The sequence below is a fragment of the Scyliorhinus canicula genome, chromosome 12 (genome assembly GCF_902713615.1).
Source record: "Scyliorhinus canicula chromosome 12, sScyCan1.1, whole genome shotgun sequence".
Classification (NCBI taxonomy): domain Eukaryota; kingdom Metazoa; phylum Chordata; class Chondrichthyes; order Carcharhiniformes; family Scyliorhinidae; genus Scyliorhinus; species Scyliorhinus canicula.
The window spans coordinates 41,134,749-41,152,742 of record NC_052157.1 but is presented as its reverse complement, the minus strand read 5'-3'; the positions used below and the strand labels follow the sequence as shown (position 1 = coordinate 41,152,742).

Here is a 17,994-nt window from a genome sequence, read left to right as displayed (position 1 = left end):
AGTCGGGTTGTGTGGGAAACAAATTTTTCCTTGTTGTAGGTCAGGTTGAGGGCCCGGACGGTCTGGAGGAACTTTTCAAGGTTCGCGTCATGGTCCTGCTAATCATGGCAGCAGATGGTGACATTGTCCAAGTACGGGTAAGTAGCCTGCAGGCTGTAATGGTCCACCATTTGGTCCATCGCCCTCTGGAAGACGGAGACCCGATTTGTGACGCCGAAGGGGATCCTGAGGAAGTGGAAAAGCCGGCCGGCTGCTTCAAAAGCAGTATAGAGGTGGTCTTCTGGTCGGATTTTAGGTCGACGGGAGAGTACACGGTATTGTGCGATCCGATTGACCATCTCTGCTATGCGGGGAAGGGGGTACACATCGAGCTGCGTGAAGCGGTTTATGGTCTGGCTTTAGTCCACGACCATCCGTTTCTTTTCCCTGGACCGTACTACCACCACTTGTGCTCTCCAGGAACTGTTGCTAGCCTCGATGACCCCCTCTTTCAGTAAACGCTGGACCTCTGACTTGATAAAAATCATATCTTCGGCTGGCTCCTGGTGTCAGGCTTCAGTGGCTGCATTGGAAATCCAGACCGAGCAGCAGGGGGGGGCGCAGAGGTGAGGGAGGATATAGAGCTTGAAACGAGCGTATTTGGCGCACTGGATCGTGAGATTCACAAAACAATACCGCTCGATTTGGACTGAGTGGGACCCGGAGGCGAGGGCTATGTTTTGGGAAGCGGGATAGATGCGCAAGGAGCAGCGCCTTACCGTTTCTGGATGGACAAAGTTCTTCGTGCTCCCGGAATTGAAAAGGCAGGGAGTGTCACACCCATTGATCTGGACCTGCATCATGGAGTTCCACAGGTGCTTTGGCCACAATTGGTTGAGGGTGATCGCTCCCAGTTGCGGGTAGTCTGAGTCCTCAGCTGAATCGGATTCACAAAATGGCCGCCGCCGTCGGTCGCACGTGTCGGGTTTAGAAGATGGCTGCCGCCAAGATGGCTTCCCCCATGGCTCGCGCGAGGCTGATGACGCGTCAGAAAGGGGCGTGTTCGGCCGGTGCGCAGCCGCGTTGCGGGGCCTATGAGCTCGATTTTCAGGCCTGGTGAGCTTTTTGTTTTTGGGCCTGGCCAGGCAGACCCTCGTGAAATGCCCCTTCCGCAGTCGCTGCAGATTGCGGAGCGGGCTGGGCAGCGTTGGCGTGGATGCTGGCCCTGCCCACAGAAATAGCACCGGGTATGCCCCTGGTCTGAGTTGGTCGCCGCGCGGCACAGGCCCGTACCATGGCCGAGTCTGGGGAAGTCCGAGGGGGGCTCGCAGGGTCCGCGGGGTATGTGCCTCGGTTGTAGTGGGCCACGTCCAGTGAGGTGGCGAGCGTTACCGTGTCCTGAAGGTCTTTAGCTCCATTTTCAAGGATGCGCTCTCTGATTTAGGTTGAACGGATGCCGGACACAAAGGCGTCTCGGATGTGCAGGTTCATGTGGACATCCCCCGTCACATCCTGATGGTTGCAGTTCCTGGCGAGCGCGATGAGCTTTTCCACGTACTCATCCAGCATTTCCCCTGAGCGCTGCCGGTAGGTAGAGAGCAGGTGCCATGCATGTACCTCATTTATGGGTTTGACGAAACGCTTTCGCAGGATCTCGATCGCCTCGTCGTAAGTGGTCGCCTTCTCGATCATGGCGGAGATTCTCTGGCTCACCCGGGAGTGGAGTAGGTGCAGCTTGCGAGGCCCTTCGACGGGAGCTGCCAGGATTCCAGGTAGGCCTCGAAGCAGCGGAGCCAGTACTTGAAAATTTATTTGGCCTCTGGTGTCCATGCTTCCAGGTTGAGCCTTTCTGGCTTGAGACCGGCGTCCATCCTAACCTTCTCTGTTTATTAAATTGTAGTACCCTCAATAACGACACGAGAGTGTGGAATGGTAAATGAAGGCTTTAATAAGCAGAGAACTAGCCAGCTACAGAGATGTGTACTCACTGAGTGCTGCCTACAGGGCGTCACCTTATATACGGCTCCCTGGGGGGCGGAGCCGGAGGCGGAGCCGGAGGCGGAGCCGGAGGCGGAGTCCCCCAGCGTGTTAAGGGTACAGTAACCATTCATCACAGACTCCATGACTCTATTCCGGGAGCAGGCCCATGTACCTAATTCTGGGAGGAGGTCTGAGTATTTCATTCTGGGAGCAGACCCATGGACCCCATTCTGGGAGCAGGCCCATATACCTCATTGTGGGAGCAGCTGTATACATCATTTTGGAAGCAGGTCTGTTTACCTCATTCTGGGAGCAGACCCATGTAGCTCATTCTAGGAACAGGCCCATTTACCACATTCTGGGAGAAGGCCCACGTAACTCATTCTGGGAGCAAGCCAGCGTACCTCATTCTGGGAGCAGGTCTCTGTACCTCATTTTGGAAGCAGTTCTGTGTACCTCATTCTGGGATCTGGACCGCGTACCTCATTCTGGGATCGGGACCGTGTATCTCATTCTGAGTTCGGAACAGTGTAGCTCATTCTGGGATCAGGACCATGCACCTCATTCTGAGTTCGGAACAGTGTACCTCATTCTGGGATCAGGACCTTGTACCTCATTCTGAGAGCGGGTCCGTGTACCTCATTATGTGTTCAGGACCATGTACCTTATTTTGGGTTCGGAACAGTGTACCTCATTCTGAGATCAGGACCGTGTATCTTATTCTAGATTAAGTACCGTGTTCCTAATTCTGGGAACAGGACCACCCACCTCCTTCTGGGATCAGGATTGTGTACCTCATTCTGGAAGCAAGTCTATGTATCCCATTCTGGGATCAGGTCTGTGTACTTCATTCGGGGATGAGGACTTGAGGCGGGATTCTGTGATCCTGAGGCTAAGTGTTGATGCCGTTAGAAACGCCGTTGCATTTCCTGACGGTGTCAACATGGTTTCAGGATCAGCAATAGGGGCCAGCACGGCACTGGAGCTGTTCACGCTGCTCCAGCTGCTGATCCCGGCATCAAATGGCGGTATCCGTGCATGCGCAGTGGCACCAGTGCCAACACGCAAATGCGCAGTGGCTTCCTTCAACGCGCCATCCCCGACGCAACATGGCGCAGGACTACAGGTCCCGGCGCAGAAGAAAGGAGGTCGCCAGTCAGAGAAGTCGGCCTGCCGATCAGTGGGCCCCGACCGTGGGCCAGGCCACATCGGAGGCCCCCCCATGGGGTCAGACCCCCCCCCCCCCCACCACAGGCCGGCCCCCAGACCCTCCCACGCCAAGTTCCTGCCGGCTGAGAGCCGGAGTGAACGGCGCCGGCGGGACTCGGCGTTTTTACAACGACCACTTGGCCCATCCCGGGCCGAGAATTGGCAGACTGGCCGCGTAGAGCGGCCCCCAACCAGCGCCACGTCAACCACGCCTGCACCAATGGCGCCGATTCTCCGCTCTGCGGAGAATCGGGTGCCGGCATTGCGTGATTCGCGCCGGTCGCAGGAATTCTCCGGCCCGGCCCCGGGCTGAGAGAATCAAGCCCCGTGTACCTTATTCTGGAAGCAAGGTGGTGCACCTCATTCTGCGGCCAGGACCATGTAACTCATTCAGGGTCCAAGCTTATGTAGCTCATTCTGAAAGTCTGTGTACCCACGTCAGTGTTTCAGATAGCAGTTAAAGGTCAATCACATTGCTGTGGGTCTGAAGTTACATGTAGGCCAGACCAGGTAAGGACAATGGATTTCCTTCTCCAAAGGGCATTAGTGAGTCGGATAGGTTGTTATGACAATCAATTATAGGTTATAGAGGGACATAGGTAAGCTGCAGAGCTGGGCTGAGAGGTGGCAGATGGAGTTTAATGCGGAAAAGTGTGAGGTGGTTCACTTTGGAAGGAGTAACAGGAATGCAGAGTACTGGGCTAATGGCAAGATTCTTGGTAGTGTAGATAAACAGAGAGATCTCGGCATCCAGGTACATAAATCCCTGAAAGTTGCCACCCAGGTTAATAGGGCTGTTAAGAAGGCATATGGTGTGCTAGCCTTTATCAGTAGGGAAATTGAGTTTCGGAGCCACAAGGTCATGCTGCAGCTGTACATAACTCTGGTGCGGCCACTCCTGGAGTACTGCATGCAGTTCTGGTCACCACATTATAGGAAGGATGTGGAAGCTTTGGAAAGGGTTCAGAGGAGATTTACTAGGATGTTGCCTGGTATGGAGGGAAGGTCTTACGAGGAAAGGCTCAGGGACTTGAGGTTGTTTTTGTTAGAGAGGAGAAGGCTGAGAGGTGACTTAATAGAGACATATAAGATAGTCAGAGGGTTAGAGTCTTTTTCCTCGGATGGTGATGAGCAACACGAGGGGACATAGCTTTAAATTGAGGGGTGGTAGATACAGGACAGATGTCAGAAGCAGTTTCTTTACTCAGAGAGTAGTAGGGGTGTGGAGCGCCCTGCCTGCAACAGTAGTAGACTCGCCAAATTTAAGGGCATTTAAGTGGTCACTGGATAGACATATGGATGAAAATGGAATAGTGTAGGTCAGATAGGCTTCAGATGGTTTCACGCAACATCGAAGGCCGAAGGGCCCGTACTGCGCAGTAATGTTCTATGTTCTATAATGATAGTCTCAGTAATGGTGATCATGAAACTAGATTTCAATTCCAGATTTTTTAATGAATTAAATGAATTCTAATTTCAACCAGCTGCCATGATGGGATTACCTGAGGCTGAGCCTCTGGATTATTGGTCCAGCGGCATTACTACACCAGTATCTCCTGAATTTCAATCCAGCTTCACTTTGGGACTATACATGGTCCTGATTTTCACTGATTTGCGGAGATTCTTGACGTCTCCAAAATTGCAAGCTGGACCCAGATGACTCACCCGCAGCCTCTTTGTCTGTAACGGGCAGGGTGAGTTGTATGATTCACGTGCAAGGGAAATCCTGCTGAGTGCAAACAGACTCAATATTGGCTGCTGCAAAGCAGTGGGACTCACAGATTTATGGAATAGATGTAACGGCTCTTGAATGGTGGATAAGGCCTATATAATTGCCATGATCTGAAGTTATTTAAATCCCCCACATTTCACAAATGAAGGAAATAGGCTGCAGTTCAGTGAGAGCGGGAAAAACCTTAAGTTCTAGCAATTTCAGTAGAAATTTATTGACATCTCCCCAACTGTTCTTTGTGAATGCTTGGCTGATTTCTAATTGCTACCATTTTCTCAGGGGGTTCTGTATTGATAGTTTGCACAGCCTAAAGTGGCTATTAAATCGTTAGCTCCTCAGATAATGAGCAGTCCATCTCCGAATGCAGCAAGACCTGGACAATGTCCAGGCTTGGGATGACAAGTGGCAAGTTATATTTGTGCCTCACAAGTGCCAGGCAATGACCATCTCCTACAAAGAGGACCTAACCATCACCCCTTGATATTCAATGACATTCACATCGCTGAACCCCCCCCCCCCCCCCCCCCCCCCCAGGGGCAGGTCAAAGGTTAGGAATCCTTCGGCAAATAAGTCACCTCCTGACGCCCCCCCAAAGCCTGTCCATCGTCTACAAGGCACGAGTCAAGAGTCTAATCCACTTGCCTGGATGAGTGAATCTCCAATAACACTCAAGAAGCTTGACAGGACAAAGCAGCCCCCTTAAATGCTCCCCTTTCCACAAACATTCAAACACCCCATCACCGAGGATCAGTGGCAGCTGTGTGTGCTATTTACAAGATGCACTGCAGTAACTCGCCAAGGTTCCTCAGACAGCATCTTCCAAATCCAAGACTGCTATCATCTAGAAGGACAAGAGCAGCAGATATCTGGGAACCCCACCACCTGGAGAATCCCTTCCAAGCCATTCACCACCCTGACTGTATCGCTGTTCTTTCACTTTCACTGGGGCAACATCCTGGAACTCACTTCTTAACAGCACTGCGGCTTTATCTGCACCTCTGGGATTGCAACAGTTCAAGAAGGCAGCTCACCACCACCTTCTGAAGGGCAACTCGGGATGGGCAATAAATGCTGGCCTCGGAAACACATTTTAAAAAGATATAGAATGGAAGTTTGTGTGCTTCTATAAAAAATTGAGTAATTGGGCTTTGAATGTACTTTCATTATTTGGAGGGGGGTTTTTAGCTAGCAAATCTGTACAGTGAAATCTGCAGTAGACTTTATTTTCTTTAATCTCCACATGATTCCTGAAGAGGATGGGGAATAACGGGCCATTAGGGTGTGGGTAGCATGAGTTGAAATGAGGATATAAGAGGGCATGAGGGGTGAGGGTATTTAGTGTCATGTGAGATTACCTTTAAGAAATGGGTGTTTATAAATGGGTATGTATATAAATATCTGTAGTGAGAGTACCTTTAAGAAATGGGTGTTTACTGCTGCAGTGATGTCAGAGAATGGGTGGAGCTGGGCTGTCTGTCAGCTTTTAACTTTCGTTTTTGAGCAGGCTGCAGGGTGTGTTTTGGTTTCGTTTTGAGTTTGGAACTGAAGCCAGACCAAGCAGGTGTACTGCTGTTCTCTCTGCCATCAAAAGACTATCTCTTGATCATTTGGTGAATTCAGAATGATAAATGTTTTCAGTAGTGACTTTAACCTGATGTGCTTCTGATAAAGGTTTTGTTTTTAAGTCGTATGGATGTTAAAAAGGAAAGCTTAAAGGATTACTTAGTGCTGTAGTCTTTGGGGGTTGTATTTGAATTAATGGTTGCTAAGATGTTCACTGTATATTTCAAAAAGGATAACTTGATTTCATAGAATAAACATTGTTTTGCTTTAAAAAATGCTTTTCCATTTCTGCGGTACCACATCTGTAGAGTGGGCCGTGTGCTCCCCAGACCACAATATATTAAAAGTTGTGCATCAGGGGAACTCCATGATACACTTTGGGGTTCTTTAAACCCTGGCCCATAACATTAGCATCATTTGGCATGGGGTGTTTGCAGGGTGAAAGATGGGGGGGGTGAAATTTACCAGCCGTTCTTGCCAGTGGGATCATCCGGTCCCACAAATGGCAAACTCCCACCGCAAATTTCCTGATGGTGGATTCAGTGGGAAATCCCATTGACAGCGGCAGGACCAGAAGGTCCCACCGCCAATCAACGGTAGGCCGCCTTCTGCCACCGAGAAATGGGCCGTGGGAGACGTGTGGAAAATCTCCGCAAGAGTGCCTTCAATCTTCTTGCACAGCTGGTACCAAGTCCCAGAGAACCACGGTAGGCCTTCTAAATCAGCCCACTTCAACACTCAAATGCCCCCATGACTGCCTTGGATCTGCTTCTGAGGTCGATAGGCCTGACACAACCCACATGTCTCCCTCCACCAACCCCCACCCCCCTCCCCCCGCATTCACCAGGGTATGACCCATGACCTTTCCTCTCAGGTAGGTGTGGAGCACTGGCAAATTTCCTTGCTCAAACTTCCCACCTCAGCAGCAATACTCCAGGCCATGATCTTGACTCCTTTGACTTCCTGCATATGCTGCACATTAAAAGTGAATAAATTACATTTATTTCCGTAGTTTCCAGGGAATCAGGCAGTGTGAGCTCAACAATTACCTCTAGTGCCTGCATGGCTCAGTTAGTAGCACTCTTGTCCGTGACTCAGAAACACTTGAACCTACCATCCTAGTACCATTTCGTCACAATTGTGGTGTGGTTCTTTAGATGCCTTTCTGCAGGTTCAGGTGGCACAATTTGTAGAAGAGTTTTTCTCAGCATCCTGGCCAACTTTTTTTCCTCAGCCAGTGTGCACTAAAAAACAGTACGACTGTACATTCATCTCGATGTTGATTTATGGGGCGTGACCGGTGCAAAATGGCTGCCGCATTCTCCTGTATAGCAGGTGCAGTACTTCAAAAGTAATTCATGGTGTGAAGTGCATTGAGTTATTACCACATGAAAGATGCCATAATGCCAAGTACTCTTATATTATTTTGCAGAATTCCTTTTCCATTCTTCCTGGGAATTATTTACAATCTAACATGTTTTGTGGTTCTACTGGAATTCTTACCATGCACAAGGCTTTAGTGCATTTTTGTTCTGAACAAGTGTTACACACTCAACAACTGATTTATCAAACATTCCATTATTTATACTGACTGAAGAGCTACTTACCTGCTCGAGAGGTGCTAAAGCAGCGTTAATTTACCGACTTGTCTCCATGGGTTACTGTATTTGCCTGCCTATAGGAAGCAGCAGGATTTTTGAAGGGAAAAAATATTCAGTGCGTATATGCTACTTACATTTACCATTGCAGAACAAAGCTAAACAAAACTAAACGGGACTAAGTCCCGTGGCAGGGCAGGAACATGGAGTGCTCCCTGCCGTGCAGACCAGCGAGAAAAGATGCCAAATCTTTCGGCCCCGACCTGATTAATTACACAACTGGGGGGGTTTTGTGCTGTATTCCATGGCAGGGCAGCCCCGATGGCGTGTAGTCTGCTGCTGTATCCGAGCGCCAAATTGAAAATGCGCCCAAAATCACTGACTCATTATTGAGCAAAGGAGGTGGATCTCCAGAAAATGAAGATGGGCCTTCTGAGAAAGCAGAACATTCTGAGACTGGAATATGGACCTCTTCCAGGACACCGAACATGGAAGATCCGCCTCTAGACAACCCCGACTCCCCTCCCTCACCCACTGCTCTGGAGTTCCGAGGCCCAGGGTTGTTGGCTATCACCATCCCAAAATCTGGAGGCAGCCCCAGTCATTGTTCAGGTGAATCCCGACACCTACTCACCATGTGCATTGTCCCGCCAGTGTTACGTTGAATTGGGTGGGGGTGTGGGGAGGGTGGGAGCGGGCCTTCACCTGCATCCCATTGGCAGGATGCAAAGCAATTTCACACCGGCCTCCAGCGGGTTTCCCGATCCATCCACCGTGGCAGGCACCAACGGGGCATCCTGGGGGAAATACATGCCAGTGTAAGATTGATTGCTGGGCCTCCCGCCGACCTCATTCCCTGCTGCCCGCCCACCATTAAACCTGCCAGCAGGGGCATGAGAGAATACTAACCGTAATCTTAGCAAAGTCAGGAATATCACTTGCCACAAAAAGCTTCTTCTAACTTCTCACACAGTCAGATTGTTGGGTCTTATGGTTGAAGACAACACTGTTGTTTTGTACTAAATAGATTTATACCAAATCCTATCTAAAAAAAAACACAACACGCAACAAATGCTAATCGTCTGTGCGACCGGGGGGCGCCCTTGGACTATAAGAGCCAGGGTAACCTTTTTCCAGAAAATAAGTGTCTTCCGGTCCAACAAGTTCCCGGATTAGTCCTTTAATGTTAGGGGCAGCGCGGTAGCACAGTGGTTAGCACTGTTGCTTCACAGAACCAGGGTCTCAGATTCGATTCCCGGCTTGGGTCACTGCCTGTGCGGAGTCTGTACGTTCTCCCCGTGTCTGTGTGGGTTTCTTCCAGGTGCTCGGGTTTCCTCCCACAAGTCCTGAAAGACGTGCTGTGAGGTAATTTGGACAGTCAGAATTCTCCCTCCGTGTACCCGAACAGGCCCCGGAATGTGGCGACTAGAGGATTTTCGCTGTAACTTCATTGCAGTGTTAATCTAAGCCAACTTGTGAAAATAAAGATTATTATTATATTATTATTATTATAAGTTTGGTAACCTTCAGATGTTCTGCGCAAAATCACTTAGCTTTAGCTATTCAATAAAATTTGCAGACAAAAATCATTAAAGGGAGAAGAATGTTTTGTTGAGACTGTCTCAGCATAACAACATCATCTTCTTTTGGAAACACAGGCGGGCTTCGCGCAAAAGCCAATTGCAAACATTTAAGGAATTCTTTTGGAAGAAATAACAAGAATGCAGTTAACGAACCATTGGAAAGAAAGGAGACATCTGCCCCCATCCCCCCACTGCCTTTAATCATACAGAAAGCTGCACTTTTCAAATGTTAAATCTCTGCTCCCACTGAGTAATGTCTTGGAATTTTGTTCAAGGCTGGGCCGTTATTTTTACTCTGGCCATGAGGGTTGTGACTGAATGACTCTCACGTGAGCCGCCCAATTTTTCCTTGCATCAAAGACCATAATAGGATGGGGAGATTTAACAGATTTTTTTTAATGCACAGGATGTGGGCGCCGATCACTGGCTGAACCAGCATTTGTTGCCCATCCTTTATTGCCCTTGCGGAGTGGGAGTGAGTCGCCTTAGAACCATAGAATCCCTGCAGTGCAGAAGGAGACCATTTGGCCCATCGAGTCTGCACTGACCCTTCAAAAGAACACTCTACATATGTCCACTCACCCTTCCACCCCGTCCTATTACCATACCCCATAACCTAACGTGCACATCCCTGGACACGAAGGGGCAATTTATCATGGCCAATCGACCTAATCTGCACATCTTTGGACTGTGGGAGGAAAACGGAGCACCCGGAGGAAACCCACGCAAATACAGGGAGAACTTGCAAAACCCACACATACAGTGACCGGAATTGAACCAGGGTCCCTGGCAGCAGTGCTAACCACTGTGCCACCATGCCGCCTTCATGGACTGCTACAGTCCATGTGGTGTAGGTGCACTCACAGTACTGTAAGGGAAGGTGTTCCAGCATTTGACCCAGGGACAGTGAAGGAAAGGCAAGCGATATGTTTCCAATGCAGGATGGCACATGGCTTTGAGTGGATCTCCATGAATCTGCTGCCCTTGTCCTTCCAATTGGTAACGGTCACAGTTTTGGAAAGTGATGTATATTAATAATAATATTTATTGTCACAAGTAGGCTTACATTAACACTGCAATGAAGTTACTGTGAAAAGCACCTCGTCGCCACATTCCAGCGCCTGTTCGGGTACACAGAGGGAGAATTCAGAATGTCCAAATCACCTAACAGCACATCTTTAGACTGTGGGAGGAAACCGGAGCACCCGGAGGAACCCACACAGACATGGTGAGAACGTGCAGACTCCACACAGACAATGACCCAAGCCGGGAATCGAACCTGGGACCCTGGAGCTGTGAAGCAACAGTGCTACCCACTGTGCCACTGTGCTGCCCTAAAGTGCTATGGTGAGTTCCAGCTGTGCATCTTGTAGATGGTACACACTGCTCTCACTGTGCCTTTGTGGTGGAAGGAGTGAATGTTTGTAGATGGGGTGTCAATCAAGCAGGCTGCTTTGTCCTGGATGGTGTTGAGCTTCTTGAAAATTGTTGGAGCTGTACTTAACCAGACAAGTGGAGAGTAGCCCATCACACTCCAGACTTGTGCTTTGTGGACAGGCTTTGGGGAGTCGGGATGTAAGTCACTCACCGCAGGATTCCAAACCTCTGATCTGCTCTTGTAGCCACAGTATTTATATGGCTAGTCCATATCAGATTTGGGTCAATGGTAACTCCTAGAATGTTAAGATTGGGGAATTCAGTGATGTTAATGCCACTGAATGTCAAGGTGCAATTGTTAGATTCCCTCTTGTTGGAGATGGTCATAGCCTGGCACTTATCACTTGTCAGCACAAGCCTGGAATTTGTCCATACATTTGGATATGAACTGGTGAATCATGGACTGGAGTCATGAATGGTGCTGAACGTTGTGCAATTATCAATGAACATCCTCACTTCTGACCTTATGAAGGTCATTGATGAAGCATGTGAAGATGGTTGGGCCTAGGACACTACCCTAAATAACTTCTGCAGTGATATCATGGAACTGAGACGATTGATCTCCAAATTCCATTGCACCTACCTTTGTGCTAGGCACTACTCCAACCACTGGTGTGGTTTTCCACTGATTACTATTGACCCCCAGTTTTGCTTGAGCTTGTTGATGCCACACTCGCTCAAATGCTGCCTTGATGTCAGGGGTAGTTACTCTTACCGCACCTTTCGAGTTCAGCTCTTTTGTCCGTGTCTGGAGCAAGGCTGTAACGAATTTAGGAGCTGAGTGGCCCTGACAGAACCCAAACTGAGCACCAGAGAGCAGGTTATTGCAAAGCAAGTGCTGCTTGATAGCACTGATAGATGAAACCGGCGGTGACATAGCGAGAGGTGTGTGTGCAATTCTGCTCACGAAAATGTCCTTCGAGTAGCTTTGAACAATGTAATGGGAATTTGACCATTGTACTTGAATCAAAGCCTTAACGGTTTTAACATCCCATCTGAAGGATAGCCCTCGCAAAAGTGAAGCACTCATTCGGTTACACACTCGCAGGTCAGCCAATATCATTTGCTCAGCTGGAGCTGGGATTTGCGATGTGACAATGTGATAATTGAGCCAAGCTGGGACTAGATAAGAATAAGTTACTTTATGACTCATACCGCACAGAGATGAATGTGTCCTTATATTGGAATCATTTTTTAAAAAAATATTTTAATTGGAATTTTGCATTTGATATCAAGACTTTGCAGAACAATATAAAAACGATAATAGTAACCACAACGATAACAACACCAACAGCGGTATCACTCGCTGCCACCACGTTTGTGACAGTAGTCCCAGTACGATCATTCCCCACCTTATTTACATTAGTGTATATTATACAGTTTTTAAAAAAGGTGTTCTTATTGGTACTTTTAACGTTTAATGATAAGAATTGTGCACAACTTTGCACACGTATTTACAGTTACTGCCAGGATTCTTTGTCTTGTATTTGATTCATAACCAATTATCACAGACTTTGAGAATACAGTTCAAAAATTTTGAAAAGCTGGCATTGTATGATATTGTGTCAATGTTTTAATTTTATTTTTTGAACAACAATTGCCAGCTTATATTTAAGCATCTTTGAACTGACTGAGAAATCCAGATGAGTAGAGGTTCTTTTTGTCCGATAAAGAGCATTCACTCACCCAATTCACTCCTCAATCCAAAAGTCAACACAACAGCTCAGGAAAAACACACGGAAATTCAGTCTCTTAGGATTTTGGGTTTAGGGTAGTAACCCCCAATATTGGGTCAAATAGAGGTCCTGACCCACACCGTGCGTGAGGACCAGCGGCAGTCACTCAGCAGTGATTCTCCGCAAGTTGGTCACTTAGTGGCCAGAAGACACACTCACCATCCAGTCAGGACAATGGGCGGGCTCTCGAAGCTTGGGGCATGGCAGTAGGAGGCTCTCCGGCACAGAATAGGCAGCAGAGTGACATCTCGAGTACTTGAGACAACCATGCATCTTTTACAACTTAAAAATTAAAAAATGGCAACAGCTGCCAGGCCACCAGTGTGAAAGGGAAGCCCCTCCACAGAGTGACATGAAGTCACGTCTCTGGCCAGGGAGGGGGGCCATGGAAGTCTGCCTGCAATGCTGGCCCCTGGCCTGCTACCGTGGAGGCTATTTCTCAGCCTGGTCCCCAACACCTCTGGGAATCCACAAGCCAATTGGAACATTCCAGGCTACTTTTGATCATTGACTACTAGTTCACTACGATTGGCTCCATGCCCCAAACCCAATTCTGGGACAATGCCAAGCCAACCCCCAGGCTGTTATTGTTCTGTCCATCCACCTCCAGTGGGCAAGAATTCTGCCTTGGGTGAATGTTCAGCAGGCTTTTGACAAGGTGCTGCACTGGAGACTGCAGATAAAGCTTTATGAAGTGTGAAATTAGGAAGAATATAAGCAGAATGACATATCAGGCATTTTAAATACCTTGGTAACAATTCAGAAGCAAATATTACATTTGTTGCGTGGTAAATTAACAGAAATGTCACTTAGCATTGCCATGTTCACGCTCGAGTTTGAGTTTCTCGGATAGCTTGTGAGGTGTTTTTCCAATGAGGAAACAATGTCTCTTTGCCCAAGGAGCGTTTGAGCTGTAAGAGGTCAAGAAGTCAACAGAGCCACACCTCAGACAAGATGGAGGAAATGGCAGTGTTTCTCTTTGGAGGTTGACAAGAGATCTGATAATGGTGTACAAAGTTATGACTGATTTAGATAAGGGTGGCAAAGAAAAAGCTGTTCCCATTAATTATTCATACAAGGACTAGGGAATACAGCTTTAAGGTTTTGGGCAAGAGATGCAGGAGGGATGTAAGGAAGAACTTTTCTGCACAGCCAGTTGTAATGACCTGGAATTTGCTGCCGACAAGAGGGGTGGAAGCAGAGATGATCATGACTAGGAAAGGAACTTGGATGGGCACCTGAGGGAAACAAACTTTCATGGCCACACGGATAGAGTGGGGGAATAGGACTGACTGGAGTGCCCTACAGAGGGCCAGCATGGATGTGATGGGCCGAATGTCTTCCTTCTATGCCATAATGACTCTATGGTGGGAACGGACACCACACAACGGAGGAGAAAAATCAAAGAGAGAACCCCAGTCATGATCTCTGTTCAGCTGGCATGTGGATGTCAGGAGAGGGAGCAAATTGGGGGTCTCCGCATCGCCCACCCTCACAATTGAATTAACCGCTCACTTCTCTGAAAGGAATAATGACCACTTGGACAAAGTTGTTTTGACGAATGCTTGGCACCCACAGTGGCATCGTCAGGAGGAGAGGGGGCAAAATTGTCAAGACAGAAATTGGTGGGCAAAATATTGTTCTGTCAATTAAAGAGACTTTGAAACAGGTTTATGTGTCCGTGTGCGAGCTTGAAACCTGTAAACAAAGCAAACGACTCTGCTGGTTTCTTTCTGCGTTTTGTTGCGGCAATTAAAGTTAAAAGCATTCATTTTGCTTGGGTGTGTTCTTTGGCTGCAATTACAAAGATTAAGCAAATACTTCAACCTTCTCTTATACACTGTGTCTATGGTAAACATTCCATCAGTTGCAGCCTGTAAAATGCTGGTGTTTTATGGAAGGCTTTTATGTCTATTGACTCAGTTCTTTGGGGGATTTATTCCAAAAGCAGCAAGAGAAATTGCAGCGACTTGTGAATCTTGACTGCTCTCTCCCTGCAATTTATGTCACCCTTGCCAAGAAAACAAAGAGATTCATAAATGATGTAAGTATGCAGTGAGAAATCTGGCTTTACATCTGGACTCGGTTGTTGGTCGATCATCGTGTTCCGAATAAGCTTGAAGGGTGATAATCATGTATTTGGTAAGTCTCTCCTCCTCTTAACACAGCATCAGCTTCTATGCTGCCAGAAGAAATTACTTGCATTTGAAGAAGCAGGAAAGAGCCTGTTCAGAAGTGGCTTTTGGTTTGTAAGATCTACAGCTTTTCCCAGCGTCTTCCTTGCAAAATGACTGTGATGAGTTCAGTCTCCAAAGAAATACTGGGAAAATCCTCCTCTTGAGCAGAAATAGTTCGTGCCATTCAATACAGTATGACCAATGTTGTCCTCTGGCTTGTAACCTTTGACACAAGAACGAACGAAACGGCTTCAAAGAACAATTGCTTTGGATCCATTACGTAGGAAGGATGATTATTTTGTTTTTTTTTCTCACGAGGCAGAGTGCTCTTGTTATGTTCACAGTGTTGTTTTGGATTGGACAGTCAGTCGGTAGTAAAAACACTGAAGCAAGAATTTGACTCCATGCCCATCTGATTCTTTATCAGTTTGTAAAGCACACATTTATTTGAGACTTTAGACTGTATTGTACAGCATGTGGGGCGCCGTTAAAGTCGGGACTGTTGCTGCTCAGTGAACCTCGTCAGGTGGAGGATCTGCATGCGGATATTTCTTGTTAAATTGTTATGTTAGCAAGAGTAAGTAAACTCACTGTGTCTTGTACATCAGCAGGATTTGTGTACAAGGGTAAAGAACTCGGGTTTAAGCTATGCTGCCTCAAGCTAGCTTTTCAGGAACTGTTGGAAGTTGATTGTCTATACTGTCGTTAGAGCAACAAACTTAACTCGATTGCAGTCTTAACACTGGATGCTTTTTAATAATCTATATGTCTGTGGTTAAATGCTCTGTCTCATTTATCATTGAATCCTGGAGTTAGAAATGAATGCACAGTGTGTAAGCTGGTTCCTTGCACAGTTCAGGGATCAAATTTGCAGTTGGCAGCTGGACTCAGTTTTTGGGAGCGAGTTTTAAACCTTGCCAATGATGAAGTAAAAATGTTCAGTTGGAGTTTTTAATCCAGCTGTGTAAACCACTTGCTCACTGTTCTAATTGGTGGGATTTATTTGCCACTTCAGTTCGTGTGGAGCTTTCAGGTGCTGCAAATTGGTTGGTTCAGATGGAGGGGGGGTCTTAAGCTGTGTGCTTATCTTCAAAGTTTTAGCATCAGCTGACGATTTAAAATGTTTTTACTTGCGGGTGATGGAATCGGGCCACACAAGCAGGGTGTTTAAGTTTGAACCCTCTGTGCTGGGTTTGAGGGGAGGTGGGGGGGGGGGGGGGGGGGGGGGGAGAGGAGAGAGAGTGGAATAGGGATTGGCTGAGAGGGTTTGTTACTGTAATTTCCAACAGCCTGCGGAGGGGTGACATTCCATGGTGGAGGCAGCTGTATCATTTTAATAATTAATGTTTTCGTGGAATTTGTGGAACTACATACAGTTTTTGTTCTGGGGAACATGAAATGGATTGCTAATTGTCCATGTGACTTTTTTTGAAAATGGAGTTCCTCGGTTAGCTCAGTTGGCTGGACGACGGGTTTGTGATGCGGAGGGAGGCCAACAGCGCGGGTTCAATTCCCGTACTGGCTGAGGTTATTCATGAACCTTCTCAACCTTGCCCCCTTGCTTGAGGTGTGGCCACCCTCAGGTTAAACCACCACCAGTCAAAGAGAGACCAGCATATGGTGACTTTCACTCTCACTTCCATTAAATCATATTCAATTCCTGTAAATTACAGAAATTTCTATCTGGAAGGCACCTGTGGCCCATTTTCCTGTTCTAACACTCCCATCAGAGTTATCAGCACTAATCCTGCTCATCGGAACTGAAATTGACCATCAGCCCCTCAAACCTGTTCTGTTATTCAGTGAGACCATGGCTAATCCATGAACTAACTCCATATACTTGTATTTGCCTCATTTTCCTTCACTCCAATTCTTTTCCCACACCTGGCGGCAGACAATTCTCTGTTTCCTACTTAATCCCGCAACAGGTCGCTAGTTTTTCACCATAGATTTACAGTTTGAGGGGCGCCACTCAACGCCAAGAGTGGGGCAGCAAGAGTCTCTCCTGATCTTACCATCAGCCATTGGCTTGTTTGGAAGGATTCGCAAGTTGACACACTCAACCTGTTTGGCCACATTATGAACACACCTTCCTTGGCCATCAGGTCCTGGGGCGGGACTCGAACTTGGTGCTTTTGGCTCAGAGGCAGGGACGCTATCCACTGCGCCACAATCTCCCCATGTCCCTCAATACCTTTGCTTAACAAAAATCTATCAACCTCAGATTTAAAATTGCACATTGGTATTATGTTGATTGCCTATATGGAAGGGTTGCAAACTTCTATCACTCTTTGTGTGTACATGTTTTACTAATTTCATTCCTTAAAGTTCTAGGCTTTAGCCTTGTTCCCAGTCCTAGACTCCCTAACCAGCAGAAATTGTTTCTCTCATATCGACCAACGTGTTCTCCTTAATATCTTAACTCCGATCAAATCACCCTTAACCTTCTAAATTCCAGGGAATATAATCTTAATTTAACGTTTGGCATATCATTCTACAATCCCTCTGAAACCAATATATCCTTCCACAAGTCTGATATCCAGAACTGCTCACTGTATTGCAAGTGTGATCTAATCAGGGATTTGTATAACTTCTACCCTCTTGTATTTTAACCCCCGAGACATGAAGGCCAGCATTCTATTAGCCTTTTTGATTATTTTCTGAACCTTTTCATGACATTGTCATGCTCTGCATACCGATGCACATGCTCAACTGCTGCTCATATCCCTGGACTTATTGAGAGACCAAAGGTCCGTCAATCTCAGTATTAAATATACTCAACAATAAGGCATCCAATGGGGTTGGGAATTCCAAAGATTGGCACCCATTTGAGTGAAGATTTCTTCTCATTTCAGTCCTAAATGTTTAATTCCTGACCCGAAGGCTGTAGCTCCCATGTTTTAGATTCTTCTGATGGGAGTGTTAGAACAGGAGAAACGACCTTCCTGTGTCTGCCCTTCCTTCATAGTCTTGTATGTTTCAATGAGCTCATCTCTCATT

The 17,994-nt window shown here is 47.3% G+C and overlaps 1 protein-coding gene across 13 annotated transcripts in view; it reads left to right on the top strand.

Moving 5' to 3' along the window:
* The window catches only part of sema4ba (sema domain, immunoglobulin domain (Ig), transmembrane domain (TM) and short cytoplasmic domain, (semaphorin) 4Ba), a 636,623-nt gene that overhangs the window by 427,719 nt on the left and 190,910 nt on the right, over window positions 1-17,994 (top strand). The window contains exon 1 of one of the 13 annotated variants that reach the window (XM_038813276.1): window positions 14,840-14,861. The exons of 11 other annotated variants lie outside the window; for them this stretch is intronic. The gene's annotated coding sequence lies outside the window, so the exon portion shown is untranslated. Of the gene's footprint in view, window positions 1-14,839; window positions 14,862-15,455; window positions 15,572-17,994 lie in introns of those variants that run through there. One more of the 13 variants, XM_038813275.1, reaches the window with a different exon arrangement.